Genomic DNA, 15,903 nt, shown 5'->3' with positions numbered 1-15,903 from the left:
AGTGACTAGAAATAACAGTTACAAGCTGGCAGAGGGTAAATTCAGATTAGACATCAGGAGGCGCTACTTCACTGTCACAGGGGCTAGGATCTGGAACCAACTTCCAAGCAAAGTGGTGCTGGCTCCTACCCTGGGGGTCTTTAAGATAAGGCTTGAGAATCACCTTGCTGGGGTCGTTTGACCCTAGTACTCTTTCCTGCCATGACAGGGGGTCGGACTTGATCTGCTCAGGTCCCTTCCGACCCTACTATGAAACTATGAACAAGGAAAAAAAGAATATAAGACACCCTTTGTTTATTTTGGAGGCTTATAAAAATGCTACCTTCCAAATGGCTAGAAAAGGTACATACAAAATAAATTAACACTTCTCAGACAACATGAAAAAGGATACAATTACTGTGTGACTGAGTTAAAGGTGACCTGCAAAGAAAAATCATCTGTCCTTTTTTTCAGCGTCTTCAAAATGTACGGGCCAGTGGCAGAAGGTGGGGCTAACAGGGCCCAGCCCCCACAAATGGAGTGCAGCATCAGGTGTAGCCTTAGGCCACACACAGGCTGCTGCAGTGGGGAGGAGGAGCAGGCACACTCAGCTACCCTGCATTTGCAGCCAGCGCTGCAGCTGATCCAGCCACATGCAGGCAGGTAAGTTTATTTTAATTGTCTTTATCACCCTGGGCCGGGGGAGGGGGAATGGGGACAGACTGAGACCCCCCACGGTGCAGGGGAGAGTGGAGTAGGGGAAGGGCGAATTATTCACCCCTGTCCCCTCCCTGCTGCACAATGAGAATTGTACCATGACCCAGCCCAGGCAAGGGCCCCATTCACTGTGACTGGGACCCTGGCCAGGCCAGGTCATGGGATAGTCGGAGCCTGGAGACCCCTCTGGGGGTGCAGGCGGGCAGCTTCCACCACCATGCACACCGTGGAGAGCCAAGGGAGGGTGAGATGGGGGTTCCACCCCCTTCCCAGCTCCCCCACGCTGCGCCCCTGGACAAGCTATTGGGCTCTGATTGTCCCACAACCAGCCCAACCACGGCCTCAGTCACAAGGAATCACATCCCAGCCAGGAATAAGGCCCACAGCAATGGGCCGTGCCATGCCGTGGCCCTTTCCCCTCCCCCTGTAGACTTTTCCATGGGGAGGATGCATGTGCGCACACACGTTCAGCCCCCCAAATTTTTTTTTCTTCCTCCACCTATGCCATTCATCACCTCCCCTGCCCCCCTCCTCCCCTGGCCCCACAGAGGCTGATATGCCCGGGGCCCCACACACCCCTAGGGACAGCTCTAAGACAGTACTAAGATGTGAAATCTGACACACTAAAAGTGGTTTAAAAGGGGAGCTACTACTACCCTTGCTCCTTCATCACAGGACTGAAGAAGTGCATTCTGGGAACTCAAAGCAAAGTCTACAACCAAACTAGAGAAGGCAAGATTTGCCTTTCCTGATATTTTTAATATATAAGAAGACTTACTTGAGACGCATCTTTTTATTTTTCTTTACAGGTCACCATTAAATTTTGACTTTCCAAATCTGTTTGAATTCTCTAGAATAGCTGAGGCTTGAAATTGAGACGAGCTTCAAGTTAATTAAGTCAGTTTAGAAACTGATCTAGTCAAATTAGTTTGAAGCCCTGGAAGAGACATGATCAGCTGAATGAAATGGACTGTAATCAATCCACACTTGCTGTGGTGCACTCAAATATCTTCATTCTGACTAGATAAAAGCAAATTAATATCATACCCAAGGAACCACAGATGACTGATCTACTCCATTCTATATACCACACAACCTATTCGGACAAGCTGTGCTTCACACCCTGAGAAACTGAGGAACCAAGTTATTAGTGTTCTAGCAGCAAACACAAGCAGATTAACACCAGACTTGCAGAATTAACAAAATGCAGAACCAAATGGACATAACAGCCATTTCACCAGGAGATCTCTGCATCTAGCCTTGAAGTCTGTCACAAACATCTTCACTCCTTAAAGAAAATAACAGAAGCAAAACTTTCCAAACTTGCATGCTTCAACAACCACCTTACAGTCCAGAGTAATATCATCAACCTATCCAGCCTCATTCTCTGCCTGGCTTAGGCATCTGTAATATCTTGTGGTCTTTCTTTCTGCCCTACCATACAACTCAGTTAGGTGCAGCTATATGGCAAGGTATTTTTCTTCCAGCTAAAATTAAGGGAATGCTTCCATGACAAGGAGCCACACAATGATCAAGCAGCCACAGACCAAGACCTACAGACAGCACAAGAACAGCTCCAGAACTCCACCTGAGGGCCACAGCCCCACTCTGGATCTGTATATAAATTGTTTCCCCTTCAATGCCCTCTCATGAGATTGTCAAGAAAACAACAATACATATTACATCCCCAGTCTTGCACAGAGAGCCATACTCCACCTTAAAAACAACCCTGACATTATAACACAGCAGACTGATAAGGTGTGTGTAGGGCAGTGGAGGACGCACCATATAGTCATGGATAGACATATACGAGGCGAGAGATAAAATGTCAAGTTCATAAATGCACAGCCTAGGACTCCGTGGTACAATACGTGGAGGAATTAAACAACCACTTAACAACAGAGTAAGGACACTGGGCTTCAGAAAAGCAGATTTTGACTTGCTCAGGGAACTCATGGACAGGATCCCTTGAGAGGCCAGTCTGAGGAAAGAAGAGTCCAGGAGAGCTGGATCTACTTTAAAGAAATCTTACTAAGGGGGCAAAAACAAACCATTCCAGTGCACAGGAAGACTAGCAAGTATGGCACAAAACCAGCTTGACTTAGCAGTGAACTCTTCAGCGAACTAAAACACAATGGAAGCTTATAAAAAAAAAAAAAATCACAGAGCAGGTCCTCAAGGAATCAATTTCTAAGCAGCTGGAAGAGAAGAAGGTGATTAGGGACAATCAGAATGGATTCACCAGGGGCAAGTCATGCCTGACCAACATGATTACCTTCTATGATGAGATGACTGGCTCTGTGGATGGAAGGAGAGCAGTGGATGTGGTATGCCTTGACTTTAGCAAGGTTTTTCATACTGTCACCCACAACTCATTTGCAGGCAAGCTAAGAAAGTACGGCTTGAATAAATGGACTGTAAGGTGAACAGAAAACTGGCTGGATCATTGGGCTCAGAGGGTAGTAGTTAATGGCTCAATGTCTAGTTGGTAGCCAGTATCAAGTGGAGTGCCCCTGGAGCTGGTTTTGTTTAATATCTTCATCAATGACCTAGAAAATGGGAAAAGAAAGTGCACCCTCAGCAAGTTTGCAAATGACACCAACTGCGAGTAGTAGATACACTGGAGGGTAGGGCTAGAATTCAGAAAGACCTAGACTAATTGGAGGATTGGACCAAAAGAAATCTCATGGGGTAAACATGCCTGCTGTGGCGATTCAAATGAGTTTGAGATGCCACAAGAGGCACACTGAAAATGAAAAACTGTTCTCCATGCTGCATATTTGCAGCACAAGCTAAATTTGATACCTGGGTTTCCAGTATCAGCCAAAGAGAGCGCGAATGGAGCGTTATGGACAGACAGATGGACAGACAGACAGACTTAGGCTTTTATAATATTAAAATGATGACAGAGGTGCTGGCAAGCTTCCAAATTTCCTTAAAATTGTAAATATCAATAAAACATTACCCAACTGATCTGTCTCTCTCTGTACATATCGTGGTCTTTTGTTTTACTTGTGAAAGAACATGGATCGGGGGGTATTTTAAAGAGTTTGGGATTTTTTTAATCAGAGAATTTGCAGTTTTTAAATAGGGAACAGCAAGATTCCTGCTAGTGAGGCAAGTGGCAGGACCCAGGCAGAGGTGCCTGCTCAGGGCTGGCACCTAGGACCCAACTGGAGGGTAAATGAGGTGACTGACCTCCTGGCCACTTGCAGCCAAGAAGATATGCTTTGACAGCTCAAAGCAGGCCACTACACTGAGAACATCTTCCAAGTGATAGCTCCTAAATGGTAGGGCAGAGGCACATGTGGCAGCAGTGCCATACAAAGGCCAACTGTGCAGCCACAGCTCACAGGCAGCTGGCTGCTACAGTAGGGTGCAATGACTCTGCTACAGTGCCCGTGCGGTCCCCATCCAGGTCTGGCAGGGGTGCAGACATAGGGCTGCAGATCCAATGGGGCAGATGCAGACACAGACACAAGAGCTCCCAGTCAGCTTTTTGCCATTACAGGGGGAGCCAGGAATCACAGCCCTGGGCTCCACCTGCACCAGCAGAAAGGTGGGATGCGGATCTGACTCATGATCCCACAATCATGCCTCCTGCCTTGCACCTGTGGTATCATAGGTGTGAATCACACATCAGATCCCACTGCACCTTTACCTGCACATCTAGAGGGGCTTGGCATAGAAGGTTTCATTGGCAACGTTCTGCTAAGCAGACAGGAAAATACAGCATTCACACCAAGATGGAACTGAAAACAATACTCTGTCAAAGCTTCCATACTGCACCTACATAATGTGAGACTTCCAGTTATGCTTAACTGTAATTAAACTAAGGCTCCAAGAGAGAGTTCGGGAAGACCAGGCCTCACTGATTTCTGATTGACCTTATGAGAGATATAAAAACAGAACACACAAATGAGCAGGGAGGCTAATTGTAGGTACTGACAGGCTTGTTTCTTTGTAGCAACTACAGAAGCATAATATTTACACACTTGATGTTGCTATCATTGTCCCAGACAATAGGGGGGTGTGAAGCTCCAGTCACCGATTCAATACGGAGAAGATTCAGTTCAATTTGGAGGCCGAATCACTGAATCCAAATCAATTCAGGAGAAAAAAGAAAACCTCCAAATTGATCTGGAAAAGATTCAGAAGTCAGTCTTTCAGGGGAACAGAAACAGAGAAGGGGGGGGAGCAGCAGGTGGGGGAAAGAGTGATGTTTGTGGCTGGCCAGTGTCTGTGATCCCCCTGAGTCCCCTTCCAATCACAGTGCTCTGGGGGAGGGATGCAGAAACAGCATATAAGCCTCTGTCTGCACCCTTTCTGTCCTTTTTTGTGAGCTGTTTCTGCCTAAGCAACAGCATCTGAAAGGTACTGGACTGGCTTGGCTTCCTACCTAGTCAGTCTCCAACTAGTTGCTGTTCTGGGAAAGGACCGGATACAGCTTACTAGCTAGAATATTTCTACTTATCCCTATCCAATCCACTTCTTTCAACTTATTCTTCCCCCCAAAACTTCTTATATGTTCTTGGTTCCCTCCCCTCCATACACACACACTTTTTAAAACGAAAGCTGTGTTTTCCCTGGTAGTATGATCCATCACTGTGCAGGAAAGCACATACATTACACATACTCACAAACACATACAGAGAAGAAGAGATATTGTATAGTTTTACACACAACAGTAAACACAAGTCAGACACATACATCAGAAAAAAGAAGAAGAAGAGACTTTACAGCTGCACACACACAGAGACAAATTTTCCAGCACAGGAAAGATTAATATGAAGCATGCTAGAAAGGCAGGTGCCAGGTCTTCTGGCAGGGGAGGGAAAGGGCCTAGAGGGGGAGAGCTAGAGCTGCAAGTCCCACCCTGTCCCCCCAAACATAGACATATCCTCTTTCCTGGCAACCATGAGTCTTCTGCTGCCAGTGGAAGCAAGAAGGTTCTGTCCCTGCACCACCTCCCCTAACACCAGAAACAGTCACCACCAGCAGAATGACAGTCTTCTTTACCCCAATTTCACCTCCCAGCATAAGCCTCCCAGTGCCAGAGGAGGAGCTGGATTTGGAACCAGGGGACCGAGTGACCTGGCAGAAGAAATTCTGGGGGCCAAGGGAGAATCTGAGTTTGTGCTCCACAACCCTCAAAGTTCCCCTAGACTCAGGTCTCCTTCTCTGGAAAGCACCTCAGAGAAGGTTGAGGTTGTGAAGGCAAGCGGCTCAGCTAAGTCAGCTCCTTCTGTTGTTGTGCCTCAAACTGCTGAGGAGGGAGATAAGGCCGGATCCCCACCCTCAACCCAGAAGCAGGGGAGTAGTGTAGTATGGGGGGCATTTTTTACCCCTGGATTGCTTGCTACCACAGGCTTCCCAGAGTGCACAGACTCAAGCACCAAGAACAGCACCAAGCAAGAGACCACCCAAACAAAACTGTTAGCTGATTAACATATCCATCTGCACAAAAATAAAAGAAAATTTTTAAATTCTATACTGATGGTATCTCATCCCAGTTAAAATTAAATGTATTTACGGTACAGGAACAGGCAAGTGTTGGAGGGTATGTGGTCAGTTGGAAAGATTATATTACATATGGTGGTAGGTTTACCAAAATCAAGTTGATCTGAAAAAAGGCTGGAGACATGGTAAGGGAAGTAACAGGATGCCAGCTATCAGATAGCCCATTAATATTCTTACCAAATTTTCCTGAGAACTTTGCAACATGCAAGAGTCAAAGGGAATTGATCACTCATCTTCTAGAGGCTGCAAGAATTATTATAGCAAAAACCTGGAAGTGACATTACTTAAAAAAAAAATAAATAAAAATTGCTGACTAATTTTAAAAAGTTTGGGAAGTTTCAGCAGTGGAAAAGAAAAGATATCCTATTAAGCCAGTGTCATGCCCGGAAAAAGGGAAAAAGATCCTTGCTTAGAAATCCAGTGGAAGTTCTTTGAATTTGCTGAAAAAAGAGACTCATCCGCCTCCAAACCATGAAGTTTGCAAAACTTTTTAGAACCCTGAAGGAGAGTGCAAATTTTATGAGCTAACGGTTAGGAACAACTGTGGAATTAATTTGAAATCTAAAAGAAGAGCTGGGTAGAAGACAGTGAGCTTTGTACTATGCAAAATTCTGAAGAAAAAGAGTGAGATGAATCATTAAACAGGTTACAGACAGATCTGAAGAAACACAAATGCTTGACATGAACTATAAAATGTACAGGAACTGTTACAGCCTGAAAGGAAGAGAAACAAAGAACATAAAACTCCACTGTGGACAACTACTTGGGAACACCGTTGATTGAAGATAAGTATCTATATTTCTATACACCTGATATGGGGATTGAAGGCATCTTTAAACATTACATTTGTTATTTGATTAATTGGATTTGTTAAAGTTTATTTTAAAAATTTTAGTTAAGATTTTCAAGAGATCTGCTGGAAACCCAGTATATACATTCAGGACGCTGGTCAGGGAATTTGGGCTCATGAATGCACATAGAAAACATGCATCCCACAAAACTAAACAAACACAAGTTCATATCGGTACCTCTAGAAGCCATGTTAAAATAATTTAAAACAAGTGTTTTAACCACTACATTGGTAACCATAAATTAAACTGTGAAACTTCTTCACGAATTAGGTTTGATTTCATTGACTAGGTACAGGTGTCAGCAACCCCCAGAACGTGTGCCGAACATGGCATGTGAGGCCATTTTGCTCAACACACCACTACCAGCCTGGGCTCTAGACAGCTGCTGCCAGCAGGCAGCTGGACAGCTGCAAGCACTGCTGCAAGCAGCCCAGGCACTATGGCTGGCAGCAGCTACCCAGAGCCTGAGCCGGTTGCAGCCAGGAGGCTGCAAACATCTACTCCGGGCTCTGACATTAGCTCCATACCAGTGGGTGCACACGTGCCTTGGAGCGGACGGTGAGGGAGGGGCCTAAGACAATGCAACCCCGGCCTCTTCCCTGCTGCTAGCACAGAGCTGATGGCAGGGCTCTGGAGCCCAGTGCAGCTATTTGTAGCCAACCTGGGCTACAGGCAGCTTCAGCAAGTAGCAGGTAGGCTGCAAACAGCTGTGCTGGGCTCCACAACCCTGACATCAGCTCCATGCTTGGAAGAGGGGCAGCAAGAGAGGTGACAGATTTAAAAAACCCCAAAATGGCTGGAGGATGTCACAATGCCAGAGCCACTGCCAGCTTTTCTTCCTGCTTGTACCCGAGGTGTCTGTCAAGGCAGGACTGTTCACCATTGAGGCTTCCACCCAGGTCCTGGTTGTTGTAAAGGCTGTGGCTTGTAGGTTCCTTCCAGTGACAGCCAGGTAGGGGAGTGCCTGTCGTGTGAGCGGTTCCTCCTGGTGGTATCCCTCAAGAAGCAGGTAAGAGAGCTACAGGAGGAGGTGGTGAGGCTCTGAAGCATCCTCCGCCACGAGGACTTCATCGGTTCAGTGCTGGAGGAGACCTCTAGCACTGTGAATGAAAGACAGCCAAAAGGCAGTGCTAGCGAAAAGGACACAGACTCCCAGGAAGGTGGAAGCCAGAAGCTTGTGACCTCTGACAGCAAACAGAAATCTTCATCTCCACCTACAGCAGTTTGACTGGAGAAAAGATACGAGTCCTAGCACCAGAGGAGAAAAAGCACATTCCATTGGTGGAAGAGGACAGGCCAGGCCTCTCCAAGGTTGGAAGGATCAAGACCACTGCTACCAAGAAGCAGTGATGGGTTGTGGTGATTAGAGACTCCCTTCTGTGAGGAGGCCTCTATCTGCCAGCCTGACCTGTTGTCTAGGGAAGTTGCTGCTTGCCCAGATCCGAGGTGTCAGGGAAGAATTACTGAGACTCATCCAGCCCTCTGACTACTACCCCATGATGCTCCATCCATGTGGGCACCAATGATGCTGCCAGGGTGACCCTGAGCAGATCAAAAGCAACTACAGGGCTCTGGATGCAAAGGTGAAGGGGATGGAGGCTCAAGTGGTGTTCGCCTCAATGCTTTTGGACAAGGAAACAGGCCAGGGCAGGATCAGACACATCCTACAGATCAGTGGATGGCTGTGCAGATGGTGTTTACTTCTTTGACCATGGGATGGTGTTCCAAGAAAAAGGATTGCTAGGAAGAGACAGCATCCACCTGACAAAGAGAGTGAAGAGGATCTTCACAGACAGGCTCACTAACCTAGTGAGGAGGACTTTAAACTAGGTTCACTGGGGAAGATGGAGACCAAAGCCCTGAGGTAAAAGTGGGGAAGTGGGTGACCTGAAGGAAGTGCAAGCAGGAAGGGGCAACATGGGAGGCCTTCTCATTCTTTCTGAGAAAGTAGGGCAATCAGCCAGTTACCTCACGTATCTGTACATGAATGCATGGAGCCTGGAAAACAAGCAGGAAGAATTAGAAGTCCTTGCACAGTCCCAGAACTATGACATGATTGGAATAACAGAGACTCTGTGGGAAAGCTCACATGACTGGAGCACTGTCACAAATAGGCACAGACTGTTCAGGAAGACAGGCCAGGGAAATGAGGAGGAAGAGTTGCACTTTATGTAAAAAGAGCTGTATGATTACTCAGAATTCCAGTATGAAACTGGAAATAGGCCTGTTGGAAGTCTCTGGGTTAGGGTTAGAGGGTACAGCAACATGGTGAGCATCTGCTATAGACCACCAAACTAGGAGGATGTGCTAGATGAGTCTTTCTTCAAACTGCCAGCAAAAGTTTCCTGGTCACAGGCCCTGGTTCTAATGGGGGGCTTCAATCACCCTGACATCTGCTGGGAGGGCAGTACAGTAGCGCACAGACAATACAGGAAGTTTCTAGAGGGTGTTGGGGACAACTTCCTGGTGCAAGTGTTGATGAGACCAAGTATGAGCCATCCTTTTCTTGACCTGCTGCTCATGAACACAGAAGACTTGTGGGGAATGTAGTAGGGGATGGAAACTTGGGCAGCAATGACCAAAAAATGACTGAGTTCAGGATCCTGAGAAAAGGAAAGAAGAACAGCAGAGTAAAGACCATGGACTTAAGACACCAGACTTTGATTTGCTTAGGGAACTCATGGACAGGATCCCTTGAGAGGCCAGTCTGAGGGGGAGAAAAGCCCAGGAGAGCTAGCTGTACTTTAAAGAAACCTTACCGAGGAGGCAAGAAAGAACCATTCCAATGTCCAGGAAGACTAGCAAGTATGGCCAAAGACCAGCTTGGCTTAGCAGGGAACTCTTCAGTGAGCTAAAACACAAAGGAAGCTTGTAAGTGGAAACGTGGACAAACAACTAGGGAGTAGTATAAGAGTATTGTTCAGGAATACAGAGATGAAATCAGGAAGGCCAAAGCACAACTGGAGTTACAGCTAGCAAGGGATGCGAAGGGTAATGAGGGTTTCTATATCAGCAACCAGAGGAAGAAAAGGGAAAGTGTGGGTACCTAACTGAATGGGGGAGGAAACCTGGGGCACTTACACACATGTGGGAAGCTTGCTTCAACACTGGAAATCCAGGGCATCAGAGCAGACTTGATTAATTGAGTCTGCTGGATATTGACATGCTTTGGCAGCCTCATGCATCACATGCATCAGTGGCACAGTGCGCCTCCACATGGAGAAAATAGCAGCGATTCACTTTGAACTAAAACATGTTCTATGTGCTTTAGTTCAAAGCACACTGCCATTTTCTTGACACAGAGGCACGCTGCACCGCTGATACATGTGATGTGCAGGTGCTTTTAATCGGCACAACTTACTAAGTAGAAGTGCCCAGCGCCACATAGGGAGCACATGTAAAAATGCCCCTAGTGACAGAGGATGAGGAAAAGGTTGGAGTACTCAATGCCTCTTTCACCTCAGTCTTCACAGGCAAGGTTATCTCCCAGACTACTGCACCTGGCAGTAGTCTGGGGAGGAGGTGAGCAGCCACCTGTGGTGAAAGAACAGGTTAAGGACTATTTAGAAGAGCTGGACTGTACAAATCTGTACGGCCAAACACAATGCACCTGAGGGGGCTGAGAAAGTTGGCCAATATTTCAGTGCCATTGGCCATCATATTTGAAAACTCATGGCAATCGGGAGAGGTCCCAGACAAGGGCAAATATAGTAACCAGGGGAATTACAGATATAAAAATAAATGAAGCAGATCATTCTTGAGTCAATATACAAATGCTTCTTCCTCTGTTTCTGTAACTGATCACAACAAAAGTATGGCTAAAATTAAAGCTTTTGTTGTACAGCAAAAAATTAAAGCATTTGTATATTCACTCAAGAATGATCTGCTTCATTTATTTTTAACATCTGTAATTACCCTGAACTTCTCTTTCAAAGAGGATAGTGTGTAGGAGCTTACCTAGGCAAGGAAAAAAGCGCACTTCAAAAAATGTTTAATAGTTAACTCTTTTATTCCTTAGTAAATGCTTCAGTTTATTTAGGTACTTGATGTATTGGGCCAAGGTTTTAGTTGTCTGGTTAAGACTATTACATACAACAAAAATAGTTTTCACACAAATTTTAAAAAAATCTTTGCTTTTTTAAAATCTGTCTCTTGATAGTGTTCATTTCTATACAGCAAGAGGAAAAGCAAACATTTTTATGTAATACTTGAGGCAAGAAGGGACTACTATGATCAACAATCTACTCTGACCTCCTGTATAACTTCTTTCAATTACAACCTGCTTGAACCAGAACACGGGATGTTTCTCTAAAAGGTATCTTTATTTAAAGTACTAACTGATGGATAATCCACCACAACCACTATTAATATATTCTAATGGATTGCCACCTTCACTACTAAAAACGCATGTTTAAATTTTAACTCTCAAATTGTGTCTATTCATTATTTACTTCTCTGCCAATAGGTCATTGGCAGATGTTTAGGAATTTCATTCTAAAAGCAAAAACTTTACTTTCTTAATTAGTTCCTTTCTGCCCTTCAAGATACAGGAAGATATGCTCATAATCAGATGCTGTGTTCCTAAAGCATCCATATTTGTAGCATATTTTCCAGGCTACATACTATGAAGTGGTTCCTGCACTGGAACAAACCACCCTTGAAAATATAACCACAAAATATTTGCCCTCTGAGAAGCAAAGTCCCATGTAGTATCTGGCAAATAAAACGTACATTAAAATCAAAGAATGGATTTGTCATGTATACCCCAGATTGATAGGTAGTCAATCGCTTCCTTAAATCTGTTCAGAAACTTGCAAGGAAACAAGATATGTAGGTTGTCTACAGAACCCACCTGACTCAAAACCAAAGAAGGTGGAAAGCAAATTCCAACTAAGACGTTACAGCACACTCAGTCAGAAAACAGGTAAGTCCAATATAAATATAGCAGCAGTGGGGGCCACCCCCTTCCAGATCAGCTTCCTGCAGCTCCATCCTGTCCCCTGCACTACTTCCCCAGCTGGGCAATGCCTACTCCTGTCCCTGCCCCAGCCCCATTCCCTCCCTCACTGTGGATGCCTTGATCTGCCCCCTCCACGCCCCTTCCCCCCCAACAGACTTACCACCTGGATGCTGCTCTCCAAGTTTCTGGGTTGCATATCGGCAATGGGATTAGTACTGGTTAACAATCAGCCAGTTAACAATCAGAAATCAGTACCGACCAAAAAAATCTTCATCGGTGTACCTCTAATGAATATACAAGTCCACCGTGGTAATCCGGAGGCTGACAGTTTGGAAGTATGGTGCAACAGATTGGATCAAGAGGCAAACTGGCTTTTGCAGTAATCTTCCTTCACCCTATGTTTTGCCTTATCTGGTCGCACTTCAAAGCCCTCAAACTCCTCTTCTCTCTACCACCATAAGCTGTCCCTGCCCACCAGAGAGCAAAATAATTAGCTGCATTCACATGTCTTCAGGGATCAAAACAGAAGTCATTCTTTTTAACCACCTCACACCAGCACCAAAGGGCAGCTGTTGAACTAGGCAACAGCACCAAGTCAGAGAGAATGGAATAATAATTTAAGTACCAGATTCAAAAGTACACAGACTTCTTGGCCATAGTCAAACAAATTATACTTTAGTCAAACACAATACTATTAATACCAAGCTGTTATAGAACTCTATTTAATCAGCAGAAACCAAAGTATGCTGACCCCTTTGAAGATGGAGAAACCAAGGAACAAAGCAGTGAACTGACTTATCTAAAGCCATCCAACAGGCCATAGGCAGAGCCAGAAAGAGGAAGTGCCTGTCTAATAATCTATTTTCTGAGTCATGCTACCTTCAAGCACAGAAGTTATTGGGCTCAATATAGAGTGCTGGAGTGAAATGATCTGGCCTTTAATACGGGTACAGTCACAATAGACCATGGGTGTCAAAAGCATCTGGCCCCACAGACCAGATGAGTAGTGTGGGGCTGGCCTGTAGACCAGATCAAGCCCATGGACTTCCCTTCCCTCCCCTAACCCCTCTCCAGCCTACTGGATGCAGGATTTGCTTCAGCTGCTTTGGGACCCATGTTGCACACAGATCCTGAAGCAGTTGGAATGGGCAATGCACGCAGCACAGTTCAGGTCCCAGGGTCGCTACAGCAGGCGCTAGATGTGGTGGGGATCCCAGAGCTTCCAAGGTGGGCATCATGTGCAGCAATGCATTCTGGAGTAGGCACCATGTGGGGCACAGCATGGCCAGGACAGGTACCATGTGTAGCATAGCATCCACTTCAGCCGGTCTAAGATCTGTGCCGCAAGTGCCCACCTGTGCAGCACAGTACCAGAGCAGCCTGGGCAGGCAGTACCTGCATCATGAAGCCTGGGCCCCGCCCAAGGTGCTAGTCCAGCATGTGCCATGCCCTGTGTGGGTCTGCTTAGGCCCAAGGGCATCACAGATGGCATGGCTCTGCCATGTCTGACACCCCCACACTAAGAAATTTTGCAAGTTCCTCTGGGTTTTAGGAATCTGATTGATGCACTGACTCATGTTGGAGTTGTTCTGCCTTTGGAAAGAGATTGAACACTCTGCTGCTAGGCACATTCTTTTTCTTACAAATGTATAAACAGCTCTCAAGCCCTAGATGAGGAAGCTCTGTCCAGACACCAGGCTTGTAAACATAGCCTGCAAGAAGACCAGGAAGTTGCAGAGGAACACTAGAGAAGAAGTCAAGGAAACAAGTTAGAGACAAAACTTTCCACATTGTTATTAACAAAATGAAGAACAGGGATAAGACACAGACTCTAGGTCAAGACTAGAGTAATCATTGTGAGTAATAAAGAACCACAAAGGAACCAAGTTTTTGAACATCCCTATGATCAAACTGCCAACATTACTGAGAAAGTGTTATTTTTGTACTGCAAACAAGAATAGGTCTTCTGCATATACTTACACTTCCTCCTAAATTAAGATAAATTAGTTTGTCATCCTCTCTGAATAAATGACACAGTAATCTAAATGCCAGAGTGATTGATAAATTACAGCCTTCAGAAGTGTATATCTAGAATCCACTGTGATGACCATATGTCAGAATTTCACTGAGTAACATCATGAATCTCCTGAATTTTCCCCATTATTAAATAGGCACTGCTTTACATGTGAACCTCAAAGTAAGCTGGCATCCTCTTCTATTTTTCTTTCATAAGGCCATGGGAATTGTTTTGGCATCTTTGCTTGTCTGTTATTGATGTATACTAATGAACAGTGTACTCAAGTTTGGCTATCACAAACAGCATCCCTTCCTTAGCAGTTTCTGGCGCACATGTTCTGAAGTCCTCAGGGAACAAGGACAGGGCCTCTTGGCTGCCAGCTCTTAAATGGCAGAACACTGTACTCTTGCTCCATTTGCATTATTTGAAGTCTAGTCTGACCTATACCTCCAGAACCCTATGGCAAGGATTGCCACACTAATTCAGCTTCACATCAATTAAAAGAAAAAACACAAAGAATAAAAACAAGTCATGGGACTCTGGCAATGTAGAAGATGTTTATAAGATGCCAATTAGATGGCCTGATAGATAATAGATTAATTTGAAACAACTGTCACAGCATCAGCCCATTTCCTATTTTCCCTGAAGAGAGACTTTTACAATTCAGCATCCCAATTTGCATGAGATGTATACTTAAGTTCTTCAGAGTAACATCCTGCATGTCTTTGGAATTCCATATTCCACAGCCAGGGCCTGGAAGGGAAGGAACTTATCATATCAATCAGCAAAAGCTACTAAGAGCATCTTATGAGCTACAGAAAAAACACACTTTTGTAAGTAAACAAGTCTCCTATTGGTAGGAGACACACAGGAGAACATGATGGATGGAACTAAACAGAAGCATCAGCTAGGAAGCATCTACCACCACAAATTCCAGAGTAGAGTTAAACAGAAATCAGACAAAAGAGTCTTTTTATTGAAGCAGTTCATATCACTACCAGGCAAGAAAAAGATCTTTTCTGTGAGGCAAAATGTGACCACAGAGCCAGGGGAGATTTGGGGCCTGCCAGCCTGTAAACTACAGACTCATTGATTCACTAAGAAAAATCAGGGTCTCTCTGAGGCACAAGTTTTTTGGTAAGTTCTACTGGTTTGTGACACTGTCCCAATTGCAGGTGGTAACAGCAGTCTCTTGGTGTCCTCTGACTGCAAGGCATTACACACTCCTTGTCTTTAACTCTGGAGTCAGATTCTGGCTGAACTGAATCATTTCCCTGCCAGAGGACATTAGCCTCCTCTCTAATGTTTGTGAACACCACACACCTTGTATTGTTTACATTGTCAAAGAGCATTAAGATAAATGCAGAGACAGGAGAAACCTCCCTGGCGTGAAAATGTCCAATGCTCCAAGTTTTAGAGATTCAACTTAATGGTTGGTTTCTGCTCACAACCACTCATCCCCAGAAGCTCCCTTTTCCTGCCAAGGAGCCCTGTAAGATGTTTCAGGCCCATCACTTAAGGGTTTATTAAACCCCATAAGGCAGAAAAACAGGTCTTGATTTTTCTTTCATTTTTGGTGAGATGCTCCTGTCGGGGCAAACTCCATCCTGCTGCACATGCAGCCCAAAGACCAGGGCTGTGAGCTAAAAGCCCTGAGGACCCAAGAAGGCAGGTGGCAGCTAGGCACCGCGTCCCACCTGAGCGCACGCACAGGCCCATGACCCCGCCAGCACCGGAGCCAGGCGCTTCATTGTCCACATTGCAGGTACAGGGATGAACGGCAGGGTTGCTTCTGACCCCACACATACAGATACACACCCGTGCCCCCTGCCCACACACACAAGCTCCCCCCCACGCAC

General features: G+C 45.4%; 1 protein-coding gene across 8 annotated transcripts in view; it reads right to left on the bottom strand.

Moving 5' to 3' along the window:
* MGRN1 (mahogunin ring finger 1) overlaps positions 1–15,903 on the bottom strand; it is a 150,532-nt gene that overhangs the window by 134,185 nt on the left and 444 nt on the right. The window lies entirely within an intron of this gene.

This window comes from Crocodylus porosus, unplaced genomic scaffold (assembly GCF_001723895.1).
Source record: "Crocodylus porosus isolate Cpor-Errol unplaced genomic scaffold, CroPor_comp1, whole genome shotgun sequence".
Taxonomy (NCBI): Eukaryota; Metazoa; Chordata; order Crocodylia; family Crocodylidae; genus Crocodylus; species Crocodylus porosus.
The sequence above is the reverse complement of the archived record's forward strand: the minus strand, read 5'-3'. Positions and strand labels throughout refer to the sequence as shown.